The sequence below is a fragment of the Trachemys scripta genome, chromosome 2 (genome assembly GCF_013100865.1).
Source record: "Trachemys scripta elegans isolate TJP31775 chromosome 2, CAS_Tse_1.0, whole genome shotgun sequence".
Taxonomy (NCBI): Eukaryota; Metazoa; Chordata; order Testudines; family Emydidae; genus Trachemys; species Trachemys scripta.
In genome coordinates, this window is record NC_048299.1 from 102,728,534 (window position 1) to 102,752,378 (window position 23,845).

Sequence of the window (23,845 nt, forward strand, 5' to 3'; positions counted from 1 at the left end):
AGGTTTGGAGTGATGCCAGAACTGGGGCCGGGTGTGGAGTTGTGACTGGGCCATAGTTGGGGGCCAAAGCTGTGGGTGGGACTGGGAACCAGGGCCATGCCTGGGGGTGGGTCCGGAGCAGATCTGGGAACGGAGCGGGGCTGGGTGGTGCTCCCTCTGCGCCCCCCGTAGGGGCTGGCCCAGGCCCTGCCTTGTCCCCCCGAATGTTCCTCCACTTCCCCCCAGGGGGGCATGCCCCACAGTTTGGGGACCTGTGCTGTAAAGGACTGCTTGGGAGCCCTGCATGAAGAGGGGTCCACCCATACCCTGACGAGGAATCTGTTACCCAGAGAGAGTGTTGTTTGTTTGACTAAACCTAAAATCCTTTTTCCGGGGTAAACAAAAAACAAACCAACCAACTCCCCCTCCCCCACACAACAACAATAACAAAGGGCTAAACCATCCAACCAACAAGAGAAACTGAGGCACTGGACAAATGTGACAACGGGAAACTACACTGTCACAATTCGCATTTGCTATCAGTTTTCTGCTACCAATTTTCTATATTGCTGATTCTGTCTTCCCCTGCTCAGCTTTCTTAGTAAGCACTTTCTGTATTCTCTATTTGAATCAACGTTACTCCTCCTTTCCAGAAAGTTAGCAATGCCATTCCCGTTCTTGCAGAAGCTTCCATTGTCAGTTCTCTCCATCATTACATATACAGTGACCTTTTCTCAAAGGTCTTTCTTTTTTCATATCCCTTGAACAATAATCTTTTAAATTGTTAATTTAGTGGAATAGACTTACACCAATATCCGTCCATCTATCCCTTTTTGCATCCACATGGCAGGCCGTTGCTGGGCTCACCACCTACCTTGGTAAAATGCCCCACAACCTATAGCTGCTGTAGCATCTGAGTGGATTTTTAAATCATCCCTTAGTTCCTTTCCTCTCTCCATAATGACACACCATTAAAATGGCTCAGAAACTGTTCCCACACTTCCAAATCCTCCTTCGTCTCTCAAGTAATTCTTACAAAATGGCGAGGTCTTGCTATGCCTTCAGTGGCTGTTGACAGCCAGGCACAGAATGTCTTCCCCAGGGCTACCACCTGTTGCCCCAAGAACAGACTCAGGGGTGCCAGAGTAGCCCTCCTGGTGCTTACTTCCGGGTTCCCAAGATGTTAATCTGTTCCTGCAGGATGAAAGGAGGAGGTCTCCCGCCCCCACCTTGTAGAATTGCCAGAGTTTACCAAGGATCTTCCTATGCCCTTCCTAGGCCATATATATTTCGTGAAATGCATTCTGTTCAGACTTATTAGTTTAGTGTAATATTTTAGTGATTAACATGTATAGAAGCTGATCTGTCTAATTAATTTCACACTGTTCTGTTAGGCAGGGTTTAAATTAGATGTGTTACAGGTTGCATAGTGAGAATCTTATTAGCAATTAACACAAAGTATTATTTAAGAATTGTTTAAAGAAATGTATTTTGGGTAAGATTTCTTCTACAAGCTTTGGTCTTCACTATATATGGTGTTATGTAAATTCAATTAAAAGTCAGATGGGAAAAAATATAGCCTGCATCCAAAGCTAGGAGCCCAGCATTCATGTAAAAATAATGCCTGCGAAAGTGATTGTTAGTTCTTAAACAGAGTGGCCCAGCCACGCAGGCCACCAAAAGCACAAAATGTCAGTGCTTCATCCTGCCTGGTCTCTCTCTGTGGGATACAGAACACAATTCCAGATTTTCATGTTGATATTCACAGCTCTCCACAGGTTTGGAGGAGCAACTTCACTGTGTGTGACCAGGACATCTCACATAGTTTTATTCCACTGGAACAAAGGAACAGAAGGGTGAGACTTGTGAACAAGGGAGAGTTTTCTGAGACACAGGCCCACAGTTGTAGAACTATCTCCCAAAACAGATCAGAATCCCGACAAATCTTGCCTTCAGAACAAAAAGTGAAATTCACTTTATAGTTGGAAAAGTTATAGGAGAAGAAGTTTAAGAAAAAATAGTCAGAAGTTTCTAGTAAAGTGATCAAATACAATTATGATTAGAGCAGAGTAAAAATGTAGTGGACATTTGCTGTCCTAATGAGATGAGAAGCTTTCACATTAGTTTTCAGAAGGGGCAACTTTACTGCAAATGGGTCAGAAGTCATCTTCATTTGTTGTATCAGGAAGAAGAGTATCATGTTTTGTCTTGCACAGTTTTGAGCACTGAGTGAGGCAAAGGCTTATTTCAATCACCGTGTTAATAAATTTCATACAACAGGGGAGGCACTGAGGGAGGGGGACTTGATGGGGCTATTGCCAACCCAAAATTTGCCTTAGCCCCTCCATAGCCACCCCTCTCATTACCCAAGAACAAACTCAGTGATCCCAGAGTAGCCCTCCTATTGCTTACTTCCAGGTTCCCAATATGTTGATCTATTAATCTGTTCCTACAAGGTGCAAGGAGGAGGCCTGCCCTGTTACCAGAAGATTTGGAATCAATTTTACTAATTTATCTAATCCGCTAATCAAGCCACAGCTACCTAACTTTCCCTTTCTTTTGATCCAAAAGGTTAGGGCAATTAAATATATATTGACTTATTTGAATAAACAGCACTACAATTGCAGAGTGTATCAAAATATGCCAAACTTGATCAAAATCCACAGAACCTCCAAACAAACTTTCCAACCAGTGTGAGGATGCTGTGTTACTTTGTATCCTTCTAAAGATTCTTTGAATTTGACTGGATGCATGATGTACAGTTACCATCATTTCCTTGCTTTCTTTCTGTAAGTGCCTTAAATGTTGTTTTAGATCTGGATGTAGCATGAGTTGCTTGAGCGCTGTAATGCCTACCCCTAAATGGACGAGTTCAATGTGATTATACAAAATATAGTGTGCAAGAACGGTTTGCATAGATATTTCATGCCTGGTGAAATTAATATCACACCCAATAATAGAAAACACTGAACATAAACATAAATTAACATATGGATTGTGAGGGATTTTATAAAAAAGCTCCTCACACCAGCTTCTTATGCAAACACAAGTGGAGTCCACTAATACCAATGCAGAGCTATTAAAACCATATGATTGAAGCTTGTAATTACACTTTCTTTCTTTGGAATTTAAACAGACATGAGATGTTTCACGGACTCCGGAGTCACAGGTGTAGCCTAACCCCTTTTCCTCCCTGCAAGATTATAAATTTACACTACAATATGTGTTATCTTTTTCATGCGCCCATTTACTCAGCTCTTTAGGGAGTAAAACTGAGTTGTTTAAATTCAGTCCTAAAGGCACCTGTGGATATATCCATTCTTCTTGTGCTCTTGCTAATGCGAGGACATGCACAATGATAATTTGGTTACTTTGCAGATATGAAAAATTAACTAGCTTCCACCAGGTTTGGTGATGCCGTTCAAATACATTGGTGGCATTTGCCCAAGGATGTTGTGCAACTCTATTGGGAGTAACCTGTTAAGTCCTTCTCTGATTATGCCCTTTGCTACATTTATTATCTATTCCTGGGCTTGAATGCACACAATTGCCATAGAAATGTTGGATTGCAAAACATCTATTGCTCCAACAACACCAAAATGATCTATTTCTTGTATTTGCATTCATAGATTCATAGATTCATAGATTATAGGACTGGAAGGGACCTCGAGAGGTCATCGAGTCCAGTCCCCTGCCCGCATGGCAGGACCAAATATTGCCTAGACCATCCCTAATAGACATTTATCTAACCTACTCTTAAATATCTCCAGAGACGGAGATTCCACAACCTCCCTAGGCAATTTGTTCCAGTGTTTAACCACCCTGACAGTTAGGAACTTTTTCCTAATGTCCAATCTAGACCTCCCTTGCTGCAGTTTAAACCCATTGTTTCTGGTTCTATCCTTAGAGGCTAAGGTGAACAAGTTCTCTCCCTCCTCCTTATGACACCCTTTTAGATACCTGAAAACTGCTATCATGTCCCCTCTCAGTCTTCTCTTTTCCAAACTAAACAAACCCAATTCTTTCAGCCTTCCTTCATAGGTCATGTTCTCAAGACCTTTAGTACACTGGCAATTTTATATTCAAGCACACTCCGCTGGTTAAGTGAGGTGGTCAGGGGATTGAATAAAGCGGAGATGCCGTGGTCCAAAGCGCCAATCTTATTAGCTAAGACTTGTTTCTCTATGGTGTTTAGAACACCTAATCCAGTCCCCACCCCTCATAGGATAGTTGCTACTGTATCTCACATCTGAATTTTGGGAGCAAATACACTGGGCACTACGCTTTTAACCCATGCATTCCATCCTGCTATTAAAAGAATGACAAGGTATACAATTAAAATTAACTTGGGCTAATGAAATTTGAGTAGGCATGATTATCTTTTTCAACGAGTAAACTGGGTTGTTCATTAGTAACCTTCTAATGTCACATTTTATGATGACAGGGCCAATATTGCTTACATAAGGCTTAGGGATTACTACAACATTGGTAATCTCCTGAACCCCAAAAAACTATTTAAAAACCATGTGACTGTGTCATTAGGATGTACCTGTATCGGGACAGTTTCAGGCACCAGCGCAGCAAGCGCGTGCCTGGGGCGGCAGTCAGGCTGCCTTTGGCGGCGTTCCTGCGGGAGGTCCGCCGGTCCCGCGGATTCGGCTTACCCGCCACCGAAAGCCACCTGACTTCCGTGCTTGGGGCGGCAAAATACATAGAGCCGCCCCTGTAAATATAGATGTATATTTACATCTCCAGAGCATTGTACATGGAAGGACATCTTTCCTTTACCACAAAACATATTTACATTAGGATGTTGAACATAACAAGACTGAGTACAATTCTGACACACCATTTTGATGTGATTACCTGTATGATGGGGTGCATAGATATTCACTAGCATTACTTATTACCAGGGGTGAAAGTAACTTAAAGGACTTGCCAGTACTCCGGAGTCCTGAGGAGAGGCGGGGCCTCAACAGGAAGAGGCGTGGTCTCCACCAGAAGAGGCGGGACCTTTAAATCCCCAGGCCCTTTAAATCAGGATTTAAAGGGACCGGGGCTAGGGCTGTGGTAGCAGCAGCTGGGAGCCCCGAGCCCTTTAAATCACCCCCTGAACTCCCAGCTGCAGAGGTGGCTGGGAGCCCTGGGGTTCGGGGGTGATTTAAAGGGGGTGATTTAAAGGTCCCGGGGCTCTAGCTGCTGCTACTGCAGTGGAGCCCCAGGCCCATTAAATTGCCGACGAAGCCCCGGGGCTCCAGCTGCAGGGCCCGGGTCCCCGGCTGCCGCTACCCCCCAGGGCCCTTTAAATCGTCTCTGGAGCCCTGCTGCTGGAGTCCTGGGGTAGCGGCGGCAGGGCTCCGGTGGCTATTGAAAGGGCCCAGGGTGGTAGAGGCAGCGGGAGCCCCGAACCCTTTCAATAGCCACCAGAGACCTGCCGCCGCTACCCCTGGGCTTCGGCAGGCTCTGGGGGCTATTTAAAGGGCCCGGGGATCCCACTGCCTCTACCTCCTAGGCCCTTTACATTGTCCCTGGAGCCCTGGGGAAGCGGCAGTGGGGCTCCAGCGGCGATTTAAAGGGCCTGGGGCGGTAGTGGCGGCAGGAGCCTTGGGCCCTTTAAATCGCCACCCGAGCCCCACCGCCACTACCCCAGGGCTCTGGCAGCGGGGCTCTGGCAGCAATTTAAAGGGCCCTGGGCTCCAGCCTGAGGAAGCCGGTCCACCCCGGTATGGCGCAACAGCTCTTGCCGGCAAGGCTGGCAGGTTTGTAGAAATTTTGGTGGTGCCCAGAATCTGCCCCTGCCCAAACTCTGCCCCCCCAAACTCCACCCCCCACCTGCCCAAGGCTCTGGGAGGGAGTTTGGGTGGGGGAGGAGGTCTGGGGTGCAGGCCCTGGGCTGGGGCAGGGGACTGGGGTGCAGGGTGCCGGCTCTGGGAGGGTTTGGGGATGGGAGGAGGTGCAGGTTCTGGGAGGGAGTTTGGGGATAAGAGGGGGTGCAGAGGGAGGGAGTTCAGGGTTGAGGGCTGTGGGGTGAGGCTTGGGGTGGATTTGGGGTGTGGCTGGGGATGAGGGGTTTGAGGTGTGGGAGGGGACTCAGGGCTGAGGCAGAGGGTTAGGATGCATGGGGATGAGGGCTCTGGCTGGGGCTGGAGATGAGGGGTTTGGGGTGTTGGACAGGCTCAGGACTAGGACAGACAGTTAGGGTGTGGGGGATGAGGGCTCTGGCTGGGGGTGTGGGCTCTGGAGTGGGGCAGGGCTGGGGATGAGTTTGGGGTGCAGGCAGGCTGCCCTGGGGCTGGAGCCAGAGAGAAGGACTCCCCCCAGCCCTCTCCCCACCGGCAGCAGCGAGTTCTGGTGTAGGGACCCCCTTCTCCCCCCTGGCAGCACACTCACCCCCACCACTGTCACTGCACATGCTCCTAGGGCCACTCTCAGGTCCAGGAATCTCCCTCACCTCCCCTGTGGTGGGTGCCGGGGGGGCTGCCATCACATGTGTGCCTTCTCCCCTGCTACTGCCCCTCACTGTAGCCTCACTGGGGGTGGGAGATGGGGTTGCCCCTTGCCCAGCATGGGGCAAGAGCGGTGACTGCAGGCGGGGGGGCGGCTGTACTGGTGGAGGGTCCCACTGGAAAATGAAAGGGTCTGAGGGGGAAGGGCAGGGGAAGGGCAGCCTGCCCTGGCAGTAGTGTAGGGGGGCACTAGGACCCTGCAGTGGTAGTTAATGCAGACAGTCAGCCTGGAGCTGCAGGGGAAGGGGAAAGTCAGGCTCTGCTCTGGGACCCAGGGAGGTGCACGGGGGCAGCAAAGGGGAGCCGGGAGGCACTCAGGGGAGGTACGAGGACAGCAGGTGGGGCCAGGGGCCCGAACATTTATGGAGCTGAGCCCCCAACCCTCAATATTGCTGGAGCCACGAGCCCATATAACTCGCTGCTGCTGCTTCTTGCCGGTACGCCATTCCGGGGCGTACTGGCTTACTTTCACCTCTGCTTATTACATAATTGGAGGCCCATGAAAACCTTGACCTTACAGGTTCCTATTGACACTTTAGAGGGAAGGTTTGATTTAATTTTTGCACACTTGGCTGATTCCCACACCTCTATTCTATCTGAACAGCCTTCGAGGAAGCTGTTGTCGAATTGCCATGCATATTCATTTGGAAGCTTTTGTATGAAAGAGATTTGCTCTTCCTCATCAATAATTGCTTCATGAGGGCGTTTGTTATTATCTGCAAAGGCCATTAAGGTTTCATTGCTAGCTTGTTCTTTCCATATTATATAACAGTAACCATACTTTTCAAACACATACACCGAGATGATCCCTTTAAAGTACAGATTAGGCAAATTATAATCCATGCCATATATCCATTCATTTTCATTAAGGCTTTGGGTGTTAACCTTACACTATGTATACTCATTTTCCTTGACTGCTATTAAACATTCATTATAAGCAAATACATATAAGAACCATACACATGCATTTTATTGTTTTGCAGACTTGACTTTGTCCTGAAACAGAAGAAACAGAGGGATACCATTAGCATTTTAGAAGCAGTTTAGCTAACACCTGTCTTTTAATTGCATGGAGTGGAACCACTTTAAGATTTTTCTCTTTCCCCCTTTTACTTCTACTTGGTATGTGATGGGTCTCACCTTATTGATTATAACTATGGGTCCTACCCACTTTGGAGTTAATGAATGGCCTCTCTCAGAAAAGAATCTATAAAGGACTTTATCTCCCACTTGCCATTCAGTAAATTTTAGATTGTTTCCTAATCTTGTGTCCATTTGTTTTATGTTGCATGTCAGTTGGGAGGCCACCTGTTTTTGAGCATTGCTGATATTGTGTAACAACTTGCCCGTATATTGGTCTATTTGGACTTGTGGCTGATATTGGTCAGGGGGTGCTCCTCCGAGTCACCATTGTTCTGGCATTTTCATGACTCTGCCCATCATGATTTTATGTGGTGTATACCCATGAGTTACTATGGATGAACAAATAGCCATTAAAGAAGGGTAGCCTTTTATCCCAGTTTTTCACAGATGTTTCCATAATTTTTTGCAGTGCTGTCTTCAGGGTTCTGTTTGTTCGCTCCACTGCCCCGGAACTCTGTGGGTGGCCTGCTATGTGAAATTTCTGGCTGATGTTGAATGCTAGGCAAATGGTCTTGAAGATTTTCTGCATGAAATGGGGTCTCTGGTCAGAATCGATAATGTCAGGAATCACAAACCTTGAAAATGATTATTCCAACAGTACCCGTGTGTTAGTGGCAGCAGTGTTATTACGCGTTGGGTATGCTTCTACCCATTTCGAAAATGGATTAATGACAACTAAACAATATTGGTTTCCATTTCCAGACCAGGGCAAAGGGCCAATATAGTTGATTTGCAGCCCATGCCAAGGCCCTCCAATCGACTGGTGCAGCATGGGTCCCTTGATGATTTTGTGGTCTAGGTTATTTTCTGCATATGCCAGACAATTCCAAATATGCTTCTTAGTATCCTTAAGCAAATCTGGCCACCACCCTACAGTCAAAATTCTTTTGGTGGTCTTGTCGACCCCAAATTGTCCCTGATGGTGGGCTAATGCAATTAACTCCTTCCTTAAACATCCTGGAATTACTAGGATGGGAATATCTTCATTAGCACCTTTCTTGACTGTCATTATCAGGCCACTATTGTGTTTGAAGATCTTATATCCCCTTTGCTCTTGTTTTTCCAGCAATTCCATGAATTCTTTATCTTGTTTTTGCAAATTTACAATGTCCATTTGATTATCAATTTCTGATGGCTGCATCTTACATACCATATCTGCTGATTTTGTCCACAGAGTCTCTGGTCCCATCAGCGCAGCCTGCTTGGCCAGGAGATCAATCCTGTTATTCAGAACGGAGATCTCTGCCATGTTTTCTTGGTGTGCTAGTATCTTGAACAGGTAAGTTTGTCCCTGTCTTGACTCTGCCAGCTTCCAGGCTTGGACCAGATATTTTACATAGGCTATGGGCTTATTATCTGCAGATCTCATGTTTCTGGTCATACAAATGGGAATCCAGTCTATCAGGACTCGGATAGCCCCATCAGAGTCAGAACATACAACCATTGATCTTTCTTTCCCTGTTGCATCAATAGCTGCCACAACGGCTACTATTTCGGCTGCCTGTGCAGAGCGGGGGACAACAGTTCCTTGCAAGATAGTGTCAGTCTTTACTTGCAAAGCCGCATAAGTTGTGTATGGTTTGCCCTGGTGGTATTGGCAACTGCCATCCACTACCCATAGATCGATATTGCTGTTCTTGGCTTTTTCCTATGATGTTTCCAATCGGAAAGGTGAAGATGCTTCCTTGGTGTCTTCAAATGGTAGCAGACACTTGTGTTCCTTTCCTTGGGTGAGCAGTGCGAAGGGAACTGCTGAAAATGTTGGCACCTTCTCTACCTGCACCTCACGGTTTGGAAGACTCAGCGTCCAACCTCATAGTCAGGGATTCGATATTCCCCCCTCATTTATCCTTCCAGATATCAAATACTTGATGGGAGTATGGATTGTTCTCAGCACGACAGGGGACATTCCCGTAAGGTATTCCCAATGTTGTAACGACCAGATAGCACCAGTACCTCTCGCTCACACAGGGAGTATCGTTTTTCAATTTCAGTCAAAGACTTCGACCCAAAGGCCACTGGTTTTAGTTCTGTTCTGTCCTGTTGCAGCAATACTGCACTTATTCCTCAATCTGTAGTTGCAAGATGTAACAGTTTTCCAGGCTGAGGATAGCTGAGCGCTGGAGCTTGTAAAAGGGCTTGCTCGAGTTTACAAAAAGCGTCCCTTTCTTTTTCTCCCCTTATCCAGTCTTGTCCTTTTTTTAATAGTGCATAGAGGGGCTGTACCATTTTGAGTATCCCTCTATGAACTTCTTAGAGAAGCCGGTGAGGCCCAAGAATGACCTGAGTGCTGCTCGCTCACTTTGTCCAAAAGTTTTAATCTTCCCCTTCTCCCCCATGACTTCTGCCAGTTTTCTCACTGAAAGGCAGGATTTGCCAGGAACAACCAGCTTCTACTTTGTTCAGAAGGATCAGGGGTGACAAGAACTTGCTCCCATTCATTGTTGGGGATGGGGTGCTATGTCTCCAATGCTGGGAAACGAACTGCTCTGCTAGAGCAGGTGGGCTTGTGTCTAATGGGAGAGGATGCTTCTCCTTATCTATGTCTGTGGCTTCAGATACTGGAGTCACACTTGGGCTTTGGTGAATTTAATGAAGTATATTTAGCAGCGTGTACTTTTCTCTTCACCTTCATATGACTCATTCCATCCAGAAGCACCACATTTAGTTCACCCAAGTTATTTTAGCTCTGTGCATTGTCCTAAACTGGTGACTATTTATGAGGAATAGCCACATGTTCCTTTTACTTAAAGGGTATTGTTATATAACTTAAATGGGATAGACATTAGCCTTCTTTCATCATGGCAGTATAACTGGCTATTGCAATAAAGCTGACCAAGATTATTGGGGAAAATACTGTTTAACTGAAGTAGATTTTCAGACATCACTAGTGCCTAATTGACCCATTAGCCATATATATATATATATATTAAGGGCCTGATCTAACACCAATTGACTTCAATATAAAGCCTACCATTAACATCAGTGGGCTTTGAATCAGACCATTGGTAAAAATACTGTTTTACCAGTCTCCAGCCATGCACTCCAAATCACAAGGACTCCAGTCAGTAGTGTCCCCCGCCAAGGATGACGGATTCCTCCTAAAAGTGGGGGCCCACAAGCCCCCCCCTGTGGCCCCACCCCTGCCCCGCCTCTTCCCATGAGGCCCTGCCCCCCCAGCGCCCCTCCACCTGCCAGGGGCAGGGGATTGAGAGCAGCCCCCAGCCCGTGTCCCCAGAACCCCCCCAGGGAAAATAGAGCTCCTCACAGCTGCCCACATGGATCCTACCCTGAGCCAGCTCCAGCTTCCAGCCTGGCCTGGATGCGGGACCTTGGGGACTGAAGAGCCACAGCTAGACCATGGTAAGAGCTGCCCGGGCAGCTCTGCCCTGTGCTGGTGGGCAGGGACATGAGCAGGGGGCTGCTCATACCCCCTCCTCCCCCCAGAGCAGGTGGAAGGTCTGTGGCTCCCCACAGCTGCCAGGGGGTCCCCAGGCCACTCTTACCCAGGTCAGGCTCCAGGTTCCTGTTCTGGCACCCCGCCGCCCCTTCTCCTCTGAATCAACTTAAATTTATATTTGCTTTCAAGTCTGATAATTACATATAACTAACTTTATTGGAAGAGGGAACCCTAATGAACTAGAGATATGTTTTATTCTTTTTCAGTATTACATTGCTCTTACAATCAACATCTAGAAAAGAAATGCACATTTAAAAACCAACATTCACCGTTCTTAACTTCTCCCCATTCTTTTCTTAAACTTGCCCTATTATACTTAATTATTGCAACTCATATGGTATGTGTTGTCACATCCTGACCTGAGATCTCTGCAACACCAAGAGTTAAGGATTGTTGAGATATATTAAACATTTGTTATTTTCTCTTTAAGTTTTATTAGAGGGAAATCCACATAAAGAATTGATAGAATAGTATGGTATATGCTGAACCATTATGGTGTATTATGCAAACATATGTTTAAACATTTTTAAAAGTGTCTTATGTAAATGTTTAAGAACTTTAAATACTCAGGTTGTTAACATGATAGGCTGCAAGAGTTCCAACATCTGTAGCAATTTAATTCATAATTAAAACTAGTGCAAAAGCTATTTTTATATATCGCTCTTCTCGTATTCTGGAAGAGTGATTTTATGGAAATATGTATTATTTCAGCTCCATTGCATAACAGTGCTGCTGTGGTTAAAGGCTCTGTAATTGTTCTGTTGTATATATCTCGGCCTATAGGATCTTGTCTTTTAGGCATAGATATTTGCTCCAGGCTGCATTTTTGGATTAAAGAATCTTAGCCCAAATGATATTTTTGCTATAATTTCTCAAAAATAAATAAATAAATAAATACAAATAAAAGGCGTTGTCTGATTTTAGAATTTGATAAATGTGAAAAAAAAGATAAATTAATTCATTTATGTACTCTTATGTAAAAAACAAGATTATATTTTTAAAAAGACAGAGACTGATTCCCTTTTACACTAAGTCCTTTTTATACAACTCAGTCAGCATAAAGGGGCCCTGCCTTGGGAGTAAAGGATGTTTATGCCCACTATAAAGGCCCACTTTACACAGCCAGAGCAGTGTAAAAGGGCCCTTAATGTAAGTGAGACTGAATCCCTAAATGTTTTCATGTCATTTGACCATTATGCAGAGTGGTACGTAGGAGTAATTACTTTTAAAACCAGTGTATTAGGCTATGTCTACACTGCAGACTTTTGTCACCAAGAGTTATGCCACTTTAAAGCGCTTTAATTAAACTGCTGTTGCATGTCCACACTATGCTCCTTGTGTTGGCAAAGTGCACCCACACTAGCATTTCTTGCATCAACACAGAGAGCAGAGCACTGTGGGTAGCTATCTCACTGTGCAACTGGCCACAGGGTGCTTTGGGAAGGGTTTGCAATCCCTCATGGGGCAGGTACAGTGTCACATGATGAAGGTTTCTCAATCCCATTGTTCCATGGGCATCCGACTAGATTGCCAGCCACTTTTCAACTGAAGTTGGGAGTGATGGTGGGGGAGAGTGTGTGACAGGGAGCATGTCTGGGGATGGGGAAAGAGAGATTGTGTGTTGGGAGAGATTGAGTCTATGGGCATGCCGTCTGGTAAATTCAGACAGACACTGGAAGCAGCCAATCCTGAGGCAGAGGAAGGGGGAAACCCCTGACATCATCCTGCCTCTGTGTTCCTGGTGTGGGAGAGACTGCGCATTCTATATATATATATATAAATATAATACAGTACATTCAATGTTTTAAAGTAATTTGCTATTTGTATTATTTAACCAGCAATTTTCCCAAATCTTTGTGTTTGTTTATTGTTATAATTGTTAATAGTATTTGTTTTATTTATTTATTAATCTATTTGTTTATTTATTAACTTGCATTTTTTTCTGATTGATTTTCTGTGAATACATGTTGCACCAGTGAGCTGCCAGAGATGATATTTAAAACTGACCTGTCTGTATATATTTTTATTCTCCTTTTGAGGATAACATCGATGGAACACACATTTAAGTGAGTATTGTTAAAAATATAAATAAGTACAGTAAAATCTCAGACTTACAAACACCTTGGGAATGGAGATTGTTCGTAACTCTGAAATATTCATAACTCTGAACAAAAAATGCTATGGTTGTTCTTTCAGAAGTTTACAATTGAACACTGACTTAATACAGGTTTGAAACTTTACCACGCAGAAGAAAAATGCTGCTTTTAACAATCTTAATTTAAATGAAACAAGCACAGAAACAGTTTCCTTACCTCGTCAAATCTTTTTTTTTAAACTTTCCCTTTATTTTTAGTAGTTCACATTTAACATAGTACTGTACTGTATTTGCCTTTTTTTTTTCTCTTTTTTCTTTTTTGTTCTCTGCTGCTGCCTGGTTGCGTACCTCCAGTTCCAAATGAGGTGTGTGTTTGACTGGTCAGTTTGTAACTCTGGTGTTCGTAACTCTGAGATTCTACTGTATGTGTGCACATAAGATGTATAGTGCAGCCCCCCTCCGCAATTTTCTGTGTACCCCACCTCTGTCCCACCCCCATCAGGAAGAGTCTGGTCCACCCCTGTTATCCAGTAACCTTGAGGATAACACAGTTTACTCCCTCCATTGCTCCCAACTCTCTCCAGGCGTTTATGTATTGAAGAATGACTAGGCTCACTTGAGTACATGACTGTAATTGCAACTGGCCTTAAAAGTTGTATAAAACCATCTTTCCTAATTTTTGATGTATAAACAGTAATCCCACAAGAATCTCTCTTCCCCTTGAATTAATGAATTGCTGGCTACTCCTGGGGGAATTCTGTGCCACCACAAATGTACAGAATTTATGTGCCCCACAGATTTCTTTGCTTCCTCACAGAAAAATGACTTTCTGATGGGGAAGCAATGGGAAGCCATAAGAGTGGTTATGCAACCCTCCCCAGCAGTATGTTTCAGGTATCCAGGGCATCCGGCAGAGAGGTAAATCACTGTGGGGCTGGGGGCAGGACTGGGAGAGACCCGGCTGGTGGCTGCTACCCTGCACCTGGCTCAGCTGCTAGTCCTGGCTGGGCTGGGGAGGTCTGGACTTCCTCTTCCCCTGCATGGCATCCGGGACCAGGTCAGACCCATCCCCAGATTTCTCCCCTGGCTGTAGGAAGATCTACAACATCCCCCCCCCACACACACACACTTCCTGCACCCATCGTTCCTCAGCTGCAGGGGGAGGGATCAATATACAGGGAGCTGCTCCTGCATCCTCCCAACCCCTGTGCCTCCAGACCCCTCATACCGACCGTCCTACCGAGCCTCACCCCCCACACACACTCAGAACCCCCACAATGAGCCCCACTCCCCCTGCCACCCCAATGAGCCATCCACACCCAGATCTCCACCCTACCGAGCCCCAACCAGCTGCTCCTGGATCCCCACCCCACTGATCTCCCCACACCCAGACCCCCCTGCCAAGCTCTATCCCCCCCCCCATGCTGAGCCTCAGCCACCTTCACCTGGACCTCCCTGCAGAGTCCCATTACTGTTGCACCCAGAACCCCCCTAGAAGCCCCTGTGCATCCAGATCCCCCCTGCACCTGGATCCCTCATTGAGCTGGCCACAGCCATATTGCCCCACACAGAACCCTCTTAACCCACACCTGGGCCCCCCACACTAAGCTTCTCCACACTTGGATACTGCCTTCTGAGCCTGCCTGCACACACCTGGTGCACCTGGCATGTAGGGGCTGGGCCCTGGGGTGTTTCTGGGGCAGGTTCATTCCTTGCACTGTGTCAGAGTTGGGTGTAGCCTCACTGCTGAGTCTTTGTCCTGGAGGGATGAGCTGCACAGTGATCTCCCGCCTCTGTGCAGCCAGTGACCTGTGCTCCCCAGTGCCATGCTGGAGATTCCACATTTATTTGGCAAATAAAATGTGCAGAATTTTAAACTACCGTGCGCAGGATTTTAAATATTTTGGCGCAGAATGCCCTCAGGAGTAGCCGGTGCAATTTTGTCTTCCATCATGCAAGGATTTAATGATCTGAGATCTCAAGGTTCTCTATACTAAAATGGCAAGTCTTCTCACCTCTGAAACTATACAGCAGGGATCGGCAAACTGGAGCGGCGAACTGCGGCCAGTGGGAGCCACAATCAGCCGAACCTGCGGACATGGCAGGTAAACAAATCAGCCCGGCCCGGCCTGCCAGGGTGCTTACCCTGGCGAGCCGCGTGCCAAAGGTTACTGATTCCTGCTGTACAGCTATGTACACCCCTGGGCCCACCTATTGACAGTTAAATTGTCCTGCCCCATAGAGAAGAAATATGTTTCCAGCATGTGGACTCTAAAATGGAGCAGGAAGGAAGGAACCCCAGGTAGAAGGAATGAGACAGGAGGCTAAAGGAGCCACATGACCCATGTCTTTTGTGCTCATGAATGCCATTTGGAGCAGCACCCTAATCCATGTTTGTAGTTCCTCCCTCTCCCATCTCACAGTCAAAAGCAGCTCCATAGCCTGCTTCCTCACAACTTCCAGGCACAATCACACTCACTCCCACTCTTCAGGGATGGGACCCGGGCAAGGTGCTGGAGGCTGCACCTGCAGGTGTGTGGGCTGAGGAGCCAGACTAATATTGAGGTGAGTGGCAGGTGGTATGTTACTCTGTGGTGGGGCCCTTAGTGCATCTCTCAGCATCTCTGGCTGCCTCCTACACCAGTGACATTGATCCCAAAGTCTTTCCCATGGCTACCTGGGAGCCCCCTGTACCATAATTGCAGGTAGCCTCACTGCCAAATGCTCCCAAATGCTAGAATGCCTCCTACTCCTGGCCTATTGAGGATATGCATCCTCTCCCTCCTCCACTCTGTCTCCTCATATTTCCTATCCAAGTCCCAAGGGAGTTGTTTGTTCATTGCTTGCATGTGTCAGTGATCACTCCTCCTCTCACCCGACTGAAATTCACACTCTGAAAATTGAATTCAAACTGGCTACTATTTTGGCTCATGATCTCTGAGTCTGAATCCTCCTTGGTTTCAGGACTACCTTACCATTAGGTTTCATTTCTTGGGGGGTTTATCCCCTTCCCTTTAGTTCCTGAGGACATATTGCTGTCCTTGATGAGTGAACATGAGCTTTAAAGGGGACACCTCATCTGTACCTTATACAGGCTACCCTACGGTAGGCTGTAACTTCATTCATCTCCCTGCTAAATCTTGAAAGATCTGCACTTTGTGCCCTCCTACACTTAGTACAGAGAATTCTCTGGCTTATCTCAAAATCTGCGCTTTTGGCTCAAAGTAGTGTAGTCTTCACATTATATCTGTTCATGCTAGGATGGGGACATATAATTCTCTGAGAGATCTATCAATAAAGTATTTCTAAGTTCTTTCCCATAGTTAAATACAGAAGGCAATGGCATGCTTTAGAAAGTTAACTGGTTCATCTTTTTCTACCCCTTCAGGGAGTCTCCTAATTCTTATGTTATTTTTTTCTTTCATGGTTCTCTATTTTCTATCTTTTCTGCAGGTTTTTTTTTCTTTTTCCCAAAGCAATTTAATTTTATTCTGTAACAGTGTTCCTAATTCCGCACTCTCCCCCCAGGCCTTTTTCCAGATCAATCACTCTGTTCCCAATTTCTTCAATGTCAGATTTAATCTTGTTCATCTTGATATCCCTGGACCATTTAAGGGACCTAAAATTCAGCAGTTAGCTCACCAAAATCCTCCTTTCTAACAGGGGCTCCTCTCTCCTTCTTTTTATTCATCTCCCCACAGAGTAACTCCCATGTGTGTGGGAGTGCGCCATTTTGGACATCTGCTGCCAATCTGCCCGCTCGGCCTTCTCATATCCCAATGAGTTTTTCTTTGGAAAATGAAGTTTAAATTGCTCCACCGCTGTGAGGTAGCCATTAAGCAGGGAAAGCAGTTTTGGGTCATCGTGGGTGCTGGGGGAGGCAATGGATGCAGATTATGTCAGTGTCACCTCAGAACTAAGGTCTTAAGCAGGCACTAAATTCTGGTGACATCAGCATTCCCCCTCCCAAAACTCTTCTTTTTCCTTTGCCACCTAGCAGGGTATCTTCTATTTGTTACACTGTCAAAAACGTATTCATTAAATTTGGTCACCAAATTCAGGCAATGTTCTTTTATGTCAGGATAAGTTTTCATTTCATTTTCATTGAGGAATTTTTCCAAGGTTGGACGTGATTGGCAATTTCCTTTTTCTCATTCTTATGCTATACAAGGAATCTTTTGTATTATTGCCCATGTTTTGTCATGGACATTAAAGATGTAGTTTTCAGTCCATTTAAACTGGCATTCGGTTTATTCAGATGTACAAACAAGTCAGCTAAATAGGCTAGCCTTGACATCCATAACTCATCTGCAAAACAGCATATTCAAAATTAAAATCACTAATGAAAAGTTGAGGCCCTAAACTACAGAACTATCCTAAAAATAAGTAATGAAATTTTATTTAAAAAATCAAACACCGAGATAGTCTTAAAACTAAAAGTAACAGTGTTAAAATAAACAAGTCTTTAGTGCAACAAACAAGTAATTTGTTCAAAAAGGCCATCTTAATCTGAACCTAGGAGTCAGAAGGAACACCTGCAAATCATGTGACAGTTATATCTCATTGCTAATATTCAGTACACACATGCCTAATTAAAAATTACAACAATTTTTACACACTTAGTTTCAACACAAACTAAACTGGATAATCATGATTCTTAAATTTTACTGTGTTATTGAGGCGGTGTTTAACACTGTGAAATCTTACAGTTCAATAATAGTAGTGTATAAGGGGCAAAAGTTAACACCCAACAAAGTGAGATTTTCTTGAGAATGCTTTTGTGGAAGTATCTTGGCAATTTTAAGTAGTTCAGGTTAATGTATATAAAACAGTGAAATAATACTGTGTGAAGGCTAAATTTAATATGCAAAAATACTACAGAAAATTACTCATAGGATGTAGGTCACATAAATGTTAAACCAATCATAATTTGTATTAACTAAGGTGGAGCTTAGTGTGAGGGGATCCAGGTGTGGGGTGAGAGATTTCTGTGGGGCAGTCTGGGTGTGTACAGTTCAGTGGGTGATCTGGATTCACAGAGGTTCGTTAGAGGGTTCCAGATGCAGGGGCAATGGGACTCTGCAGCGAATCCAGGTGAAGGTGGTTGGTGCTCAGAGGGGAGGGAGTATCTGGGTGTGGGGAGATGGGACTCAGTGGGGGGGGGTCTGGGTGCTGGAGTGAGGTTTGATGGGGATCCAGGTGCAGCTGGTTGGGGCTGAGAGGGATGGAGGTCTGGGTGTAGGGGGCTCGTCAGGGGGTCTAGCTGTAGGGAAGTAGGGCTTGTCAGGGTGAGGGTTCAATGGGCCTGCTTAACAGGAGAGCCCCGGCTGCTACCAAGGGGATGCTGCATGCTGGGCTCCTGCTTCCCCCCTGCAATTCCACCCCTCACTGTCCCATGCCCCAACCCCCACCCCTCACTCCCACATTGCCCTCTCCCTCCCCTATTCCACCCCCCCTTCATTCCTCACTGCCTCTTCCCCTCACCCCCCTTCCCTCATTTGCCCTGCCCCCCCTTACCCAGCCCCACAATGGGCACTCACTGTTGCACAGAAAACAGGAAGGCTCCCAGCACACAGAAGGGGAGCCTGACTGGTTCTAGGACCCAGGAGATGGCATTCAGCTGTAGAGTCAGTGGAACAGAGACTCAGCCTCCTTCAGCTGGGCAGCTCTGCACTTGCAGAAACAACGGGGTTGGGCATTGGCACATAACCCTGTGTGCCCCCCATGCCTCGTCTCTGGGGGGGGGAGCAATTCCCTCCCAAAAAAACCTGCTCCCATGGTCGTCCCTGTGTCTTCCTCCCCACATGCAGTTTCCCGTTGCTTCCCTGCCATTTTCAGCAAGGAAGCACAGGAATTCTGCCAGGTGAGGGGCATTTTCTGCAGGCATGCAGTCCCGCAGAATTTCCCCAGGAGTAACATATAGATGGCAATGACTATATAATGCTATGCAAGCTCAACAGAAATCCATCAAAATGCACAGTACCGTCTAGAGTCAAATGCACAGCGCCATCTGAGGACCTAATATGTCTGAAGGAATCAGCTTTGCTAGTTATTTATTGCCGTGGGTAAAATGTGTGCAGTAAGATTTTTTTCCAAAACTTCTCATGCCCCCAGAATACATTCTGTGCCCCCTCCCCAGGGGCCCACCCCCAGTTTCAGAACTTCTGCTCTAGGACACCCCCTGAAGAAAATGGTCATGGATGTATTATACTTTCTCCATGAGGGATGGTTGCCTCGGTGCATGTGCCCTGGGGTGATGCAGGTGTCAGCCTTCTTCCAGAACCACCACCATGCGTGGCTCTTCCTTCCTCCTCCTCCAACTTTTCTGCTTCTAGGCAGTCTGCAGAGTGTCTGTAGTCCCTCAGGTACAGGTATTCTGTACTGCATTGCAATGTTATGCAAGATGCAGCAGGCCAGGAATATCTTACCCACAGTGTTGGTGATATAGTGTAGTGTACCACTGGAGGTACAGAAACATCTCCATCGCATCTTTAAGCTGCTGGAGGCTGTCTCTGTCACTGACCAAGTGGCTGCATGAACAGGGTTTTAGTGCTTCTCTGCATCAGTTGTGGGGTTCACAATCAGTATAAGGAGCCATGGTCCGAAGGTTATCCCCTGTCACCTGTGTGGAGCACATGCATATTAGGGGTAAGACACCTGTCGCCATGTTAGGATTGCCTGTGGGGGGTTGGTAGTAGGCAGTGGTATTTTGGGCTGTATATGTCTTAAACATAGGCAACCAGGGCAGGGAGAGGTTGGGCAGAAATGAGGGACAGGAACTTTTCTGTGTCTTACTTAGCAGCTACCCATCGGGAAACTCTCCCTCATTGAACATGTCAAGTAAGCCCAGATTGCAACCAGTTCTGTCTTTCATGCCAGATCCTGGGTACTTTGCCACAATATCCATAGATATAATCTTAGCATTGCACACAGGCAATTTGTTCATGGAATAGGTTTGATATCTGCTATATAGGCATCGGCCTCAAGCAGGTTTTTTTTTTCTGATTTTGACATAAGTCACATCCACAATCCCTCACATATGGGAGAAGGCTGCAACCTGGTAGAAATCAATCATGTTTTGCCTCTGAGTGTCTGGGACACAAGGGAAATTGATGTTCTCCTCCACGTGGCTAATGAAGGCCTCAAGGGACTGTTGGTAATATGCTGGTGGCCATGGACTGGCTTGTGCTGGTGGTCTGGGTGTTAATTCTTTGAAAAGATCCAGAGATCAGTATGGCCATGGCTATGCTGATCCGGGGTGGGGGGAGGGGATGAAGAGTTCATGGCTCCTGAGTGTGGTGCTGGCTGGATCCAGATGGTCGCACTCATCAGAAATGGGGATGGGGGTCAAATGGTACTGCTACGGTGTCTGGGGTGGTCCCTAAGTGGCCCTGAGAGATCCAGGCCCCGCCCTTCCCCCTGCATGTGGGAGGAGGGGCCATGCGGGCAACCTGCTCCTTGTGTCCTGCACACCTCCTCCAGGTCGAGCTTCTGGTGTGTGGCAGGGGAAGAGCTTGTGGGGCTTTGGCCAAGGGTATGGCCAGCCAGCCTGCAGGTGCCCACTCCAGGAGCTATTCTAAAGGAGCCAGGCAAAATGCCTAGTCCCTTCCCCCACCTCACTTGGGGTGAGGCAGCTGGAGTCAAGACCTAGGCAGTAGGGGCACCCTCCTGCAAACACAAAAGGGGGCCATCCTTGCCCTAGTAGAGACACTAGGAGTGGTGGCCTCAGAGGTGGGTGAGGGTTCATTCCAGCAGCTTTGCCAGGGAATGTGGGATGGGCATCACAGCCCTGTGTGGGAGGATATGCTCAGTCTTTCAGGAATGGAGATCAGGCGAGGAGCAATGGCATTCAACAGGCACAGGAGGAGAGTCACAGGTCGAGGGGAGCAGCCGGGCAGGAGCTGGGACCTTGGCAGGGACCGTTCATTTTGCAGATGGGAGTGAGTCAGAAGAGTGTGTTCTTCTCAGATAGGACCCAGAAACCCTCACGCAAGAGGCTCATGGGATGGATTCAGGGTCTGAGTTTGAGGATAGGGTCCAAGCCTCATAGAGGTGGATGGACATGATGAGGAGTAGGTGAGTGGCCCTGGGCCTGCACTTCACTCCCATAAGCTGCCAAGAGTCCAGCAGGCATCCTCAAGATGTGGCTATAGGGTTGATTAGCAGCCCACAGATACTGAAGGAGGGTATTGGGAACCTCAGTGCTCAGGGGCAAGGGTGGCAGCCCAGCTCCCTCCTCCCTTGGGCACCCTCTGTCAAGGGCTATGAGGTTAACCAGCAAAGTCATTGGCATTGGTGGCCCATAGGTTGGTTAGCCTGCCTAATAAGAGTGGCCCCCTCTCAGATGAGGTGATAGCACTGTCACAGAGTTGGGGTGAGACTAATATCCCTCAAGGAAATAGAGAGCAATTAGGGAGGGACCCCTCCATCGACAGGAGACATCATTTCTAATGAAGCGCAAGCAGGAGACATGGCAGTTGATGCCCCTAGAGCTTATGTGGGATCCAATCACCCACTCAGGAACCATCTGCCTAAAGGAGTTAGAGAGAAGATTTGGAAAGGGTGGTCCAGTGAAGCGTACCAGTTGTGGGCAGACGAATCTTCCTCTCTGTTCAGAGGAAGCTACACGGAGAAGCTCTTACCACCCCCCCATATATCTTAAGTAACGTTTGCACATTGTGATGGCCACATGCACAGCCTGCCTAGACAGGCCCAACCATGGCTCCCCCTACTGCTGAAAAATATGGAACCCAAACATGTCTTACAACATAAACAAAACACATGCTGAAACAGTGATGAGATGAACATAAAACAAGAAGGGCAAAGGTGCCTCACCCTGGGGACACGGGAGCATCTAAGGATGTGACCTGTGTGTGTGGGGACTCTCGAGTCGCCTAACAGGGTAGGCTGAGAAGACCCTACCCCGCATAATGGGTTATAGAGCAAGGAGCCCTGTAACTTTGGTGCCAGTTACAGGTTATATGGTAAGGAACTCTGTAACCCCCACACTGGAACCAATTAATTGCCTTGGTATAGGTGACTATTGGTGATTGGCCTGTAGTTCCCCTCCCCTTTGTTAAAATCCCCCCCATTCCCCTCAGTATGCCCACCCATCCTCTGTTCTTGTAATCCCTTTCTTTTTAGCTCAGTCTGGTCAGGACATCTTTTAGGATCAGGATGAAGAAGAAGAGTTAACAGTGGTATAAACTCTTTCACTGTCCAACATTAAACTGTAAAACAAGGGTCGAGAGAGGCATACAGAGACCTCAGCCTACTCAGTACTATGGCAAACACCCCATTAAAATCATATTCATTTTTTATTTAAAAAAATAGAAAAGAAGGAAAAACAGTTAAAGCGTTTGAAAGTAAAGTCTTTAAGCAAGGCTTTAAAATATTTTTTTTGTGTTCCTTTAGCTAGAGAAAGTTTTAGAAGGAAACAGAAACCCTTGTTTGATAGTCTTCTAGATGGTATTAAAGTTGGTAATGACTATCTTTTTGGGGAATGCTGAAAAAGTTAGCTGAGAGGGGGTGTTGTTATTGCAGCTGTTGTTAAAGTTCGATTCTGTTTTATTCCAGGCAGTGTTTGGGATTTAGCTGAAGCCAGTAGGGGTGGCGATGTTAATTGGATCTCCTGCAAGCGTGCGTTGGCCTGCTCCTTCATCAATCTCTATTTTTTTCTTAATGTCCTTTATTTCCCATATGTGTTCTCCCAGAATGTTAACCTAGTCCTTGCACTCCTCCTGCAGCCTATCCCAAGTAGCCATGCTCATTGTTGAGCCATTGCGTCCTGTGAGCATATCGATATGGGCACATGAAGCTATTAATTACTTCAATTTGTGCATCACTGAAGTTTGCTCTGTGCCTCTCATGCTGTCCTGCCCTCTCCCCCCAGGATTCCCAATAGCTACTCCCTCACTGCCGGACCTGGTACTTGCCCTGCTGGTTCTGGAGCGCAAGCCAAATGAGACCCAGGCTTTCACTCTCCCCTCTATGTGTGTATGAGCTGCTTGAACAGCTGAAGGGAATAAACTCATGATGCCTCTGCAGCCATGAGATGAAGAGTGATTCTGCTATGCTCTGGGATATGACTGAGGGAGGACTCCTAGGAGGATGTCCTTTGCTTTAGGGTTAGGCAAGTCTCTGAGCCTGTGGAAAAAGGATCTGTGTGTGAGAGAAAGAGATACAATGCAGCTCTGCTCCCCCCACTTCCCTTGTTTGCTGTGCCTCCCCTCCCTGTGTATGGAATCACATGTCTTTCCAGAGTTTTGGCCAATTCTTGATCTCACAATCCATGCTGTGTATTGCCTGGACCCAGAGATGGTGGAGTTGAAGTGGGAGATGGAGAAAGAAGAGAAGAAGCTGTTAAAGAATCAACTACAGAATTTGGAGTCAGCAAAGCAAGCCAAGACCTCCTGGCTTCAGGAAGAGTTGAACAAGCTCACTGAGGCCTTGTCTACACTACGAGAGTAGTTCGATTTTACTTAAATCGAATTTTTGGAATCGATATTGCAAAGTCGAACGTGTGTGTCCACACTAAGGACAGTAATTCGACTTTGTGAGTCCACACTAACGGGGAAAGCGTCGACATTGGAAGCGGTGCACTGAGGGCAGCTATCCCACAGTTCCCGGAGTCCCCGCCGCCCATTGGAATTCTGGGTGGAG